The sequence below is a fragment of the Camellia sinensis genome, chromosome 15, assembly GCF_055761805.1.
Source record: "Camellia sinensis isolate YWXY chromosome 15, ASM5576180v1, whole genome shotgun sequence".
Taxonomy (NCBI): Eukaryota; Viridiplantae; Streptophyta; class Magnoliopsida; order Ericales; family Theaceae; genus Camellia; species Camellia sinensis.
The window spans coordinates 58,866,514-58,881,666 of record NC_138975.1 but is presented as its reverse complement, the minus strand read 5'-3'; positions in this window follow the sequence as shown (position 1 = coordinate 58,881,666).

The following is a 15,153-nucleotide window of genomic DNA, read 5'->3' as shown; positions in this document are numbered from 1 at the left end:
GGGTTTCGGTACCATTTCTTGCGCATTACGGTTCGAACACTCGAACACCTATACGGATTCTCCTGCACAGTGGCAGATATGTAAATACGGGGTTTCGGTACCATTTTTTGCGCATTACGGTTCGAACACTCGAACACCTATACGGATTCTCCTGCACAGTGGCAGATATGTAAATACGGGGTTTCCGTACCATTTCTTGCGCATTACGGTTCGAACAATGGAACACCTATACGGATTCTCCTGCACAGTGGCAGATACGTAAATACGGGGTTTCGGAACCATTTCTTGCGCATTACGGTTCGAACACTCGAACACCTATACGGATTCTCCTGCACAGTGGCAGATATGTAAATACGGGGTTTCGGTACCATTTTTTGCGCATTACGGTTCGAACACTCGAACACCTATACGGATTCTCCTGCACAGTGGCAGATATGTAAATACGGGGTTTCCGTACCATTTCTTGCGCATTACGGTTCGAACAATGGAACACCTATACGGATTCTCCTGCACAGTGGCAGATACGTAAATACGGGGTTTCGGAACCATTTCTTGCGCATTACGGTTCGAACACTCGAACACCTATACGGATTCTCCTGCACAGTGGCAGATATGTAAATACGGGGTTTCGGTACCATTTTTTGCGCATTACGGTTCGAACACTCGAACACCTATACGGATTCTCCTGCACAGTGGCAGATATGTAAATACGGGGTTTCGGTACCATTTCTGGCGCATTACGGTTCGAACACTCGAACACCTATACGGATTATCCAGCACAGTGGCAGATATATAAATACGGGGTTTACATACCATTTCTCACGCATTACGGTTCAAACACTCGAACACCTATACGGATTCTCCTGCACAGTGGCAGATATGTAAATACGGGGTTTCCGTACCATTTCTTGCGCATTACGGTTCGAACACTCGAACACCTATACGGATTCTCCTGCACAGTGGCAGATATGTAAATACGGGGTTTACATACCATTTCTTGCGCATTACGGTTCGAACACTCGAACACCTATTCGGATTCTCCTGCACAGCGGCAGATATGTAAATACGGGGTTTCGGTACCATTTCTTGCGCATTACGGTTCGAACACTCGAACACCTATACGGATTCTCCTGCACAGTGGCAGATATGTAAATACGGGGTTTCGGTACCATTTTTTGCGCATTACGGTTCGAACACTCGAACACCTATACGGATTCTCCTGCACAGTGGCAGATATGTAAATACGGGGTTTCCGTACCATTTCTTGCGCATTACGGTTCGAACAATGGAACACCTATACGGATTCTCCTGCAGAGTGGCAGATACGTAAATACGGGGTTTCGGAACCATTTCTTGCGCATTACGGTTCGAACACTCGAACACCTATACGGATTCTCCTGCACAGTGGCAGATATGTAAATACGGGGTTTCGGTACCATTTTTTGCGCATTACGGTTCGAACACTCGAACACCTATACGGATTCTCCTGAACAGTGGCAGATATGTAAATACGGGGTTTCCGTACCATTTCTTGCGCATTACGGTTCGAACAGTGGAACACCTATACGGATTCTCCTACACAGTGGCAGATACGTAAATACGGGGTTTCGCAACCATTTCTTGCGCATTACGGTTCGAACACTCGAACACCTATACGGATTCTCCTGCACAGTGGCAGATATGTAAATACGGGGTTTCGGTACCATTTTTTGCGCATTACGGTTCGAACACTCGAACACCTATACGGATTCTCCTGCACAGTGGCAGATATGTAAATACGGGGTTTCCGTACCATTTCTTGCGCATTACGGTTCGAACAATGGAACACCTATACGGATTCTCCTGCACAGTGGCAGATACGTAAATACGGGGTTTCGGAACCATTTCTTGCGCATTACGGTTCGAACACTCGAACACCTATACGGATTCTCCTGCACAGTGGCAGATATGTAAATACGGGGTTTCGGTACCATTTTTTGCGCATTACGGTTCGAACACTCGAACACCTATACGGATTCTCCTGCACAGTGGCAGATATGTAAATACGGGGTTTCGGTACCATTTCTGGCGCATTACGGTTCGAACACTCGAACACCTATACGGATTATCCAGCACAGTGGCAGATATATAAATACGGGGTTTACATACCATTTCTCACGCATTACGGTTCAAACACTCGAACACCTATACGGATTCTCCTGCACAGTGGCAGATATGTAAATACGGGGTTTCCGTACCATTTCTTGCGCATTACGGTTCGAACACTCGAACACCTATACGGATTCTCCTGCACAGTGGCAGATATGTAAATACGGGGTTTACATACCATTTCTTGCGCATTACGGTTCGAACACTCGAACACCTCTTCGGATTCTCCTGCACAGTGGCAGATATGTAAATACGGGGTTTCGGTACCATTTCTTGCGCATTACGGTTCGAACACTCGAACACCTATACGGATTCTCCTGCACAGTGGCAGATATGTAAATACGGGGTTTCGGTACCATTTCTTGCGCATTACGATTCGAACACTCGAACACCTATACGGATTCTCCTGCACAGTGGCAGATATGTAAATACGGGGTTTCCATACCATTTCTTGCACATTACGGTTCGAACACTCGAACACCTATGCGGATTCTCCTACAAAGTGGCAGATATGTAAATACGGGGTTTCCGTACCATTTCTTGCGCATTACGGTTCGAACTCTCGAACACCTATACGGATTCTCCTGCACAGTGGCAGATATGTAAATACGGGGTTTCGGAACCATTTCTTGCGCATTACGGTTCGAACACTCGAACACCTACACGGATTCTCCTGCACAGTGGCAGATATGTAAATAGGGGGTTTCCATACCATTTCTTGCGCATTACGGTTCCAACACTCGAACACCTATACGGATTCTCCTGCACAGTGGCAGTTATGTAAATACGGGGTTTCGGTACCATTTCTTGCGCATTACGGTTCGAACACTCGAACACCTATACGGATTCTCCTGCACAGTGGCAGATATGTAAATACGGGGTTTCGGTACCATTTCTGGCGCATTACGGTTCGAACACTCGAACACCTATGCGGATTATCCAGCACAGTGGCAGATATATAAATACGGGGTTTACATACCATTTCTCACGCATTACGGTTCAAACACTCGAACACCTATACGGATTCTCCTGCACAGTGGCAGATATGTAAATACGGTGTTTCCGTACCATTTCTTGCGCATTACGGTTCGAACACTCGAACACCTATACGGATTCTCCTGCACAGTGGCAGATATGTAAATACGGGGTTTACATACCATTTCTTGCGCATTACGGTTCGAACACTCGAACACCTATTCGGATTCTCCTGCACAGTGGCAGATATGTAAATACGGGGTTTCGGTACCATTTCTTGCGCATTACGGTTCGAACACTCGAACACCTATACGGATTCTCCTGCACAGTGGCAGATATGTAAATACGGGGTTTCGGTACCATTTTTTGCGCATTACGGTTCGAACACTCGAACACCTATACGGATTCTCCTGCACAGTGGCAGATATGTAAATACGGGGTTTCCGTACCATTTCTTGCGCATTACGGTTCGAACAATGGAACACCTATACGGATTCTCCTGCACAGTGGCAGATACGTAAATACGGGGTTTCGGAACCATTTCTTGCGCATTACGGTTCGAACACTCGAACACCTATACGGATTCTCCTGCACAGTGGCAGATATGTAAATACGGGGTATCGGTACCATTTTTTGCGCATTACGGTTCGAACACTCGAACACCTATACGGATTCTCCTGAACAGTGGCAGATATGTAAATACGGGGTTTCCGTACCATTTCTTGCGCATTACGGTTCGAACAATGGAACACCTATACGGATTCTCCTGCACAGTGGCAGATATGTAAATACGGGGTTTCGGTACCATTTCTTGCGCATTACGGTTCGAACACTCGAACACCTATACGGATTCTCCTGCACAGTGGCAGATATGTAAATACGGGGTTTCGGTACCATTTTTTGCGCATTACGGTTCGAACACTCGAACACCTATACGGATTCTCCTGCACAGTGGCAGATATGTAAATACGGGGTTTCCGTACCATTTCTTGCGCATTACGGTTCGAACAATGGAACACCTATACGGATTCTCCTGCAGAGTGGCAGATACGTAAATACGGGGTTTCGGAACCATTTCTTGCGCATTACGGTTCGAACACTCGAACACCTATACGGATTCTCCTGCACAGTGGCAGATATGTAAATACGGGGTTTCGGTACCATTTTTTGCGCATTACGGTTCGAACACTCGAACACCTATACGGATTCTCCTGAACAGTGGCAGATATATAAATACGGGGTTTCCGTACCATTTCTTGCGCATTACGGTTCGAACAGTGGAACACCTATACGGATTCTCCTACACAGTGGCAGATATGTAAATACGGGGTTTCGGTACCATTTCTTGCGCATTACGGTTCGAACACTCGAACACCTATACGGATTCTCCTGCACAGTGGCAGATATGTAAATACGGGGTTTCGGTACCATTTTTTGCGCATTACGGTTCGAACACTCGAACACCTATACGGATTCTCCTGCACAGTGGCAGATATGTAAATACGGGGTTTCCGTACCATTTCTTGCGCATTACGGTTCGAACAATGGAACACCTATACGGATTCTCCTGCACAGTGGCAGATACGTAAATACAGGGTTTCGGAACCATTTCTTGCGCATTACGGTTCGAACACTCGAACACCTATACGGATTCTCCTGCACAGTGGCAGATATGTAAATACGGGGTTTCGGTACCATTTTTTGCGCATTACGGTTCGAACACTCGAACACCTATACGGATTCTCCTGCACAGTGGCAGATATGTAAATACGGGGTTTCGGTACCATTTCTGGCGCATTACGGTTCGAACACTCGAACACCTATACGGATTATCCAGCACAGTGGCAGATATATAAATACGGGGTTTACATACCATTTCTCACGCATTACGGTTCAAACACTCGAACACCTATACGGATTCTCCTGCACAGTGGCAGATATGTAAATACGGGGTTTCCGTACCATTTCTTGCGCATTACGGTTCGAACACTCGAACACCTATACGGATTCTCCTGCACAGTGGCAGATATGTAAATACGGGGTTTACATACCATTTCTTGCGCATTACGGTTCGAACACTCGAACACCTATTCGGATTCTCCTGCACAGTGGCAGATATGTAAATACGGGGTTTCGGTACCATTTCTTGCGCATTACGGTTCGAACACTCGAACACCTATACGGATTCTCCTGCACAGTGGCAGATATGTAAATACGGGGTTTCGGTACCATTTCTTGCGCATTACGATTCGAACACTCGAACACCTATACGGATTCTCCTGCACAGTGGCAGATATGTAAATACGGGGTTTCCATACCATTTCTTGCACATTACGGTTCGAACACTCGAACACCTATGCGGATTCTCCTACAAAGTGGCAGATATGTAAATACGGGGTTTCCGTACCATTTCTTGCGCATTACGGTTCGAACTCTCGAACACCTATACGGATTCTCCTGCACAGTGGCAGATATGTAAATACGGGGTTTCGGAACCATTTCTTGCGCATTACGGTTCGAACACTCGAACACCTACACGGATTCTCCTGCACAGTGGCAGATATGTAAATAGGGGGTTTCCATACCATTTCTTGCGCATTACGGTTCCAACACTCGAACACCTATACGGATTCTCCTGCACAGTGGCAGTTATGTAAATACGGGGTTTCGGTACCATTTCTTGCGCATTACGGTTCGAACACTCGAACACCTATACGGATTCTCCTGCACAGTGGCAGATATGTAAATACGGGGTTTCGGTACCATTTCTGGCGCATTACGGTTCGAACACTCGAACACCTATGCGGATTATCCAGCACAGTGGCAGATATATAAATACGGGGTTTACATACCATTTCTCACGCATTACGGTTCAAACACTCGAACACCTATACGGATTCTCCTGCACAGTGGCAGATATGTAAATACGGGGTTTCCGTACCATTTCTTGCGCATTACGGTTCGAACACTCGAACACCTATACGGATTCTCCTGCACAGTGGAAGATATGTAAATACGGGGTTTACATACCATTTCTTGCGCATTACGGTTCGAACACTCGAACACCTATTCGGATTCTCCTGCACAGTGGCAGATATGTAAATACGGGGTTTCGGTACCATTTCTTGCGCATTACGGTTCGAACACTCGAACACCTATACGGATTCTCCTGCACAGTGGCAGATATGTAAATACGGGGTTTCGGTACCATTTTTTGCGCATTACGGTTCGAACACTCGAACACCTATACGGATTCTCCTGCACAGTGGCAGATATGTAAATACGGGGTTTCCGTACCATTTCTTGCGCATTACGGTTCGAACAATGGAACACCTATACGGATTCTCCTGCACAGTGGCAGATACGTAAATACGGGGTTTCGGAACCATTTCTTGCGCATTACGGTTCGAACACTCGAACACCTATACGGATTCTCCTGCACAGTGGCAGATATGTAAATACGGGGTTTCGGTACCATTTTTTGCGCATTACGGTTCGAACACTCGAACACCTATACGGATTCTCCTGAACAGTGGCAGATATGTAAATACGGGGTTTCCGTACCATTTCTTGCGCATTACGGTTCGAACAATGGAACACCTATACGGATTCTCCTACACAGTGGCAGATACGTAAATACGGGGTTTCGCAACCATTTCTTGCGCATTACGGTTCGAACACTCGAACACCTATACGGATTCTCCTGCACAGTGGCAGATATGTAAATACGGGGTTTCGGTACCATTTTTTGCGCATTACGGTTCGAACACTCGAACACCTATACGGATTATCCTGCACAGTGGCAGATATGTAAATACGGGGTTTCCGTACCATTTCTTGCGCATTACGGTTCGAACAATGGAACACCTATACGGATTCTCCTGCACAGTGGCAGATACGTAAATACGGGGTTTCGGAACCATTTCTTGCGCATTACGGTTCGAACACTCGAACACCTATACGGATTCTCCTGCACAGTGGCAGATATGTAAATACGGGGTTTCGGTACCATTTTTTGCGCATTACGGTTCGAACACTCGAACACCTATACGGATTCTCCTGCACAGTGGCAGATATGTAAATACGGGGTTTCGGTACCATTTCTGGCGCATTACGGTTCGAACACTCGAACACCTATGCGGATTATCCAGCACAGTGGCAGATATATAAATACGGGGTTTACATACCATTTCTCACGCATTACGGTTCAAACACTCGAACACCTATACGGATTCTCCTGCACAGTGGCAGATATGTAAATACGGGGTTTCCGTACCATTTCTTGCGCATTACGGTTCGAACACTCGAACACCTATACGGATTCTCCTGCACAGTGGCAGATATGTAAATCCGGGGTTTACATACCATTTCTTGCGCATTACGGTTCGAACACTCGAACACCTATTCGGATTCTCCTGCACAGTGGCAGATATGTAAATACGGGGTTTCGGTACCATTTCTTGCGCATTACGGTTCGAACACTCGAACACCTATACGGATTCTCCTGCACAGTGGCAGATATGTAAATACGGGGTTTCGGTACCATTTTTTGCGCATTACGGTTCGAACACTCGAACACCTATACGGATTCTCCTGCACAGTGGCAGATATGTAAATACGGGGTTTCCGTACCATTTCTTGCGCATTACGGTTCGAACAATGGAACACCTATACGGATTCTCCTGCACAGTGGCAGATACGTAAATACGGGGTTTCGGAACCATTTCTTGCGCATTACGGTTCGAACACTCGAACACCTATACGGATTCTCCTGCACAGTGGCAGATATGTAAATACGGGGTTTCGGTACCATTTTTTGCGCATTACGGTTCGAACACTCGAACACCTATACGGATTCTCCTGAACAGTGGCAGATATGTAAATACGGGGTTTCCGTACCATTTCTTGCGCATTACGGTTCGAACAATGGAACACCTATACGGATTCTCCTACACAGTGGCAGATACGTAAATACGGGGTTTCGCAACCATTTCTTGCGCATTACGGTTCGAACACTCGAACACCTATACGGATTCTCCTGCACAGTGGCAGATATGTAAATACGGGGTTTCGGTACCATTTTTTGCGCATTACGGTTCGAACACTCGAACACCTATACGGATTATCCTGCACAGTGGCAGATATGTAAATACGGGGTTTCCGTACCATTTCTTGCGCATTACGGTTCGAACAATGGAACACCTATACGGATTCTCCTGCACAGTGGCAGATACGTAAATACGGGGTTTCGGAACCATTTCTTGCGCATTACGGTTCGAACACTCGAACACCTATGCGGATTCTCCTGCACAGTGGCAGATATGTAAATACGGGGTTTCGGTACCATTTTTTGCGCATTACGGTTCGAACACTCGAACACCTATACGGATTCTCCTGCACAGTGGCAGATATGTAAATACGGGGTTTCGGTACCATTTCTGGCGCATTACGGTTCGAACACTCGAACACCTATACGGATTATCCAGCACAGTAGCAGATATATAAATACGGGGTTTACATACCATTTCTCACGCATTACGGTTCAAACACTCGAACACCTATACGGATTCTCCTGCACAGTGGCAGATATGTAAATACGGGGTTTCCGTACCATTTCTTGCGCATTACGGTTCGAACACTCGAACACCTATACGGATTCTCCTGCACAGTGGCAGATATGTAAATACGGGGTTTACATACCATTTCTTGCGCATTACGGTTCGAACACTCGAACACCTATTCGGATTCTCCTGCACAGTGGCAGATATGTAAATACGGGGTTTCGGTACCATTTCTTGCGCATTACGGTTCGAACACTCGAACACCTATACGGATTCTCCTGCACAGTGGCAGATATGTAAATACGGGGTTTCGGTACCATTTTTTGCGCATTACGGTTCGAACACTCGAACACCTATACGGATTCTCCTGCACAGTGGCAGATATGTAAATACGGGGTTTCCGTACCATTTCTTGCGCATTACGGTTCGAACACTCGAACACCTATTCGGATTCTCCTGCACAGTGGCAGATATGTAAATACGGGGTTTCGGTACCATTTCTTGCGCATTACGATTCGAACACTCGAACACCTATACGGATTCTCCTGCACAGTGGCAGATATGTAAATACGGGGTTTCCATACCATTTCTTGCACATTACGGTTCGAACACTCGAACACCTATGCGGATTCTCCTACAAAGTGGCAGATATGTAAATACGGGGTTTCCGTACCATTTCTTGCGCATTACGGTTCGAACTCTCGAACACCTATACGGATTCTCCTGCACAGTGGCAGATATGTAAATACGGGGTTTCGGAACCATTTCTTGCGCATTACGGTTCGAACACTCGAACACCTACACGGATTCTCCTGCACAGTGGCAGATATGTAAATAGGGGGTTTCCATACCATTTCTTGCGCATTACGGTTCCAACACTCGAACACCTATACGGATTCTCCTGCACAGTGGCAGTTATGTAAATACGGGGTTTCGGTACCATTTCTTGCGCATTACGGTTCGAACACTCGAACCTCTATACGGATTCTCCTGCACAGTGGCAGATATGTAAATACGGGGTTTCGGTACCATTTCTGGCGCATTACGGTTCGAACACTCGAACACCTATACGGATTATCCAGCACAGTGGCAGATATATAAATACGGGGTTTACATACCATTTCTCACGCATTACGGTTCAAACACTCGAACACCTATACGGATTCTCCTGCACAGTGGCCGATATGTAAATACGGGGTTTCCGTACCATTTCTTGCGCATTACGGTTCGAACACTCGAACACCTATACGGATTCTCCTGCACAGTGGCAGATATGTAAATACGGGGTTTACATACCATTTCTTGCGCATTACGGTTCGAACACTCGAACACCTATTCGGATTCTCCTGCACAGTGGCAGATATGTAAATACGGGGTTTCGGTACCATTTCTTGCGCATTACGGTTCGAACACTCGAACACCTATACGGATTCTCCTGCACAGTGGCAGATATGTAAATACGGGGTTTCGGTACCATTTTTTGCGCATTACGGTTCGAACACTCGAACACCTATACGGATTCTCCTGCACAGTGGCAGATATGTAAATACGGGGTTTCCGTACCATTTCTTGCGCATTACGGTTCGAACAATGGAACACCTATACGGATTCTCCTGCACAGTGGCAGATACGTAAATACGGGGTTTCGGAACCATTTCTTGCGCATTACGGTTCGAACACTCGAACACCTATACGGATTCTCCTGCACAGTGGCAGATATGTAAATACGGGGTTTCGGTACCATTTTTTGCGCATTACGGTTCGAACACTCGAACACCTATACGGATTCTCCTGAACAGTGGCAGATATGTAAATACGGGGTTTCCGTACCATTTCTTGCGCATTACGGTTCGAACAATGGAACACCTATACGGATTCTCCTACACAGTGGCAGATACGTAAATACGGGGTTTCGCAACCATTTCTTGCGCATTACGGTTCGAACACTCGAACACCTATACGGATTCTCCTGCACAGTGGCAGATATGTAAATACGGGGTTTCGGTACCATTTTTTGCGCATTACGGTTCGAACACTCGAACACCTATACGGATTCTCCTGCACAGTGGCAGATATGTAAATACGGGGTTTCCGTACCATTTCTTGCGCATTACGGTTCGAACAATGGAACACCTATACGGATTCTCCTGCACAGTGGCAGATACGTAAATACGGGGTTTCGGAACCATTTCTTGCGCATTACGGTTCGAACACTCGAACACCTATACGGATTCTCCTGCACAGTGGCAGATATGTAAATACGGGGTTTCGGTACCATTTTTTGCGCATTACGGTTCGAACACTCGAACACCTATACGGATTCTCCTGCACAGTGGCAGATATGTAAATACGGGGTTTCGGTACCATTTCTGGCGCATTACGGTTCGAACACTCGAACACCTATACGGATTATCCAGCACAGTGGCAGATATATAAATACGGGGTTTACATACCATTTCTCACGCATTACGGTTCAAACACTCGAACACCTATACGGATTCTCCTGCACAGTGGCAGATATGTAAATACGGGGTTTCCGTACCATTTCTTGCGCATTACGATTCGAACACTCGAACACCTATACGGATTCTCCTGCACAGTGGCAGATATGTAAATACGGGGTTTACATACCATTTCTTGCGCATTACGGTTCGAACACTCGAACACCTATTCGGATTCTCCTGCACAGTGGCAGATATGTAAATACGGGGTTTCGGTACCATTTCTTGCGCATTACGGTTCGAACACTCGAACACCTATACGGATTCTCCTGCACAGTGGCAGATATGTAAATACGGGGTTTCGGTACCATTTTTTGCGCATTACGGTTCGAACACTCGAACACCTATACGGATTCTCCTGCACAGTGGCAGATATGTAAATACGGGGTTTCCGTACCATTTCTTGCGCATTACGGTTCGAACACTCGAACACCTATTCGGATTCTCCTGCACAGTGGCAGATATGTAAATACGGGGTTTCGGTACCATTTCTTGCGCATTACGATTCGAACACTCGAACACCTATACGGATTCTCCTGCACAGTGGCAGATATGTAAATACGGGGTTTCCATACCATTTCTTGCACATTACGGTTCGACCACTCGAACACCTATGCGGATTCTCCTACAAAGTGGCAGATATGTAAATACGGGGTTTCCGTACCATTTCTTGCGCATTACGGTTCGAACTCTCGAACACCTATACGGATTCTCCTGCACAGTGGCAGATATGTAAATACGGGGTTTCGGAACCATTTCTTGCGCATTACGGTTCGAACACTCGAACACCTACACGGATTCTCCTGCACAGTGGCAGATATGTAAATAGGGGGTTTCCATACCATTTCTTGCGCATTACGGTTCCAACACTCGAACACCTATACGGATTCTCCTGCACAGTGGCAGTTATGTAAATACGGGGTTTCGGTACCATTTCTTGCGCATTACGGTTCGAACACTCGAACACCTATACGGATTCTCCTGCACAGTGGCAGATATGTAAATACGGGGTTTCGGTACCATTTCTGGCGCATTACGGTTCGAACACTCGAACACCTATACGGATTATCCAGCACAGTGGCAGATATATAAATACGGGGTTTACATACCATTTCTCACGCATTACGGTTCAAACACTCGAACACCTATACGGATTCTCCTGCACAGTGGCCGATATGTAAATACGGGGTTTCCGTACCATTTCTTGCGCATTACGGTTCGAACACTCGAACACCTATACGGATTCTCCTGCACAGTGGCAGATATGTAAATACGGGGTTTACATACCATTTCTTGCGCATTACGGTTCGAACACTCGAACACCTATTCGGATTCTCCTGCACAGTGGCAGATATGTAAATACGGGGTTTCGGTACCATTTCTTGCGCATTACGGTTCGAACACTCGAACACCTATACGGATTCTCCTGCACAGTGGCAGATATGTAAATACGGGGTTTCGGTACCATTTTTTGCGCATTACGGTTCGAACACTCGAACACCTATACGGATTCTCCTGCACAGTGGCAGATATGTAAATACGGGGTTTCCGTACCATTTCTTGCGCATTACGGTTCGAACAATGGAACACCTATACGGATTCTCCTGCACAGTGGCAGATACGTAAATACGGGGTTTCGGAACCATTTCTTGCGCATTACGGTTCGAACACTCGAACACCTATACGGATTCTCCTGCACAGTGGCAGATATGTAAATACGGGGTTTCGGTACCATTTTTTGCGCATTACGGTTCGAACACTCGAACACCTATACGGATTCTCCTGAACAGTGGCAGATATGTAAATACGGGGTTTCCGTACCATTTCTTGCGCATTACGGTTCGAACAATGGAACACCTATACGGATTCTCCTACACAGTGGCAGATACGTAAATACGGGGTTTCGCAACCATTTCTTGCGCATTACGGTTCGAACACTCGAACACCTATACGGATTCTCCTGCACAGTGGCAGATATGTAAATACGGGGTTTCGGTACCATTTTTTGCGCATTACGGTTCGAACACTCGAACACCTATACGGATTCTCCTGCACAGTGGCAGATATGTAAATACGGGGTTTCCGTACCATTTCTTGCGCATTACGGTTCGAACAATGGAACACCTATACGGATTCTCCTGCACAGTGGCAGATACGTAAATACGGGGTTTCGGAACCATTTCTTGCGCATTACGGTTCGAACACTCGAACACCTATACGGATTCTCCTGCACAGTGGCAGATATGTAAATACGGGGTTTCGGTACCATTTTTTGCGCATTACGGTTCGAACACTCGAACACCTATACGGATTCTCCTGCACAGTGGCAGATATGTAAATACGGGGTTTCGGTACCATTTCTGGCGCATTACGGTTCGAACACTCGAACACCTATACGGATTATCCAGCACAGTGGCAGATATATAAATACGGGGTTTACATACCATTTCTCACGCATTACGGTTCAAACACTCGAACACCTATACGGATTCTCCTGCACAGTGGCAGATATGTAAATACGGGGTTTCCGTACCATTTCTTGCGCATTACGGTTCGAACACTCGAACACCAATACGGATTCTCCTGCACAGTGGCAGATATGTAAATACGGGGTTTACATACCATTTCTTGCGCATTACGGTTCGAACACTCGAACACCTATTCGGATTCTCCTGCACAGTGGCAGATATGTAAATACGGGGTTTCGGTACCATTTCTTGCGCATTACGGTTCGAACACTCGAACACCTATACGGATTCTCCTGCACAGTGGCAGATATGTAAATACGGGGTTTCGGTACCATTTTTTGCGCATTACGGTTCGAACACTCGAACACCTATACGGATTCTCCTGCACAGTGGCAGATATGTAAATACGGGGTTTCCGTACCATTTCTTGCGCATTACGGTTCGAACACTCGAACACCTATTCGGATTCTCCTGCACAGTGGCAGATATGTAAATACGGGGTTTCGGTACCATTTCTTGCGCATTACGATTCGAACACTCGAACACCTATACGGATTCTCCTGCACAGTGGCAGATATGTAAATACGGGGTTTCCATACCATTTCTTGCACATTACGGTTCGAACACTCGAACACCTATGCGGATTCTCCTACAAAGTGGCAGATATGTAAATACGGGGTTTCCGTACCATTTCTTGCGCATTACGGTTCGAACTCTCGAACACCTATACGGATTCTCCTGCACAGTGGCAGATATGTAAATACGGGGTTTCGGAACCATTTCTTGCGCATTACGGTTCGAACACTCGAACACCTACACGGATTCTCCTGCACAGTGGCAGATATGTAAATACGGGGTTTCGGAACCATTTCTTGCGCATTACGGTTCCAACACTCGAACACCTATACGGATTCTCCTGCACAGTGGCAGTTATGTAAATACGGGGTTTCGGTACCATTTCTTGCGCATTACGGTTCGAACACTCGAACACCTATACGGATTCTCCTGCACAGTGGCAGATATGTAAATACGGGGTTTCGGTACCATTTCTGGCGCATTACGGTTCGAACACTCGAACACCTATACGGATTATCCAGCACAGTGGCAGATATATAAATACGGGGTTTACATACCATTTCTCACGCATTACGGTTCAAACACTCGAACACCTATACGGATTCTCCTGCACAGTGGCCGATATGTAAATACGGGGTTTCCGTACCATTTCTTGCGCATTACGGTTCGAACACTCGAACACCTATACGGATTCTCCTGCAAAGTGGCAGATATGTAAATACGGGGTTTACATACCATTTCTTGCGCATTACGGTTCGAACACTCGAACACCTATTCGGATTCTCCTGCACAGTGGCAGATATGTAAATACGGGGTTTCGGTACCATTTCTTGCGCATTACGGTTCGAACACTCGAACACCTATACGGATTCTCCTGCACAGTGGCAGATATGTAAATACGGGGTTTCGGTACCATTTTTTGCG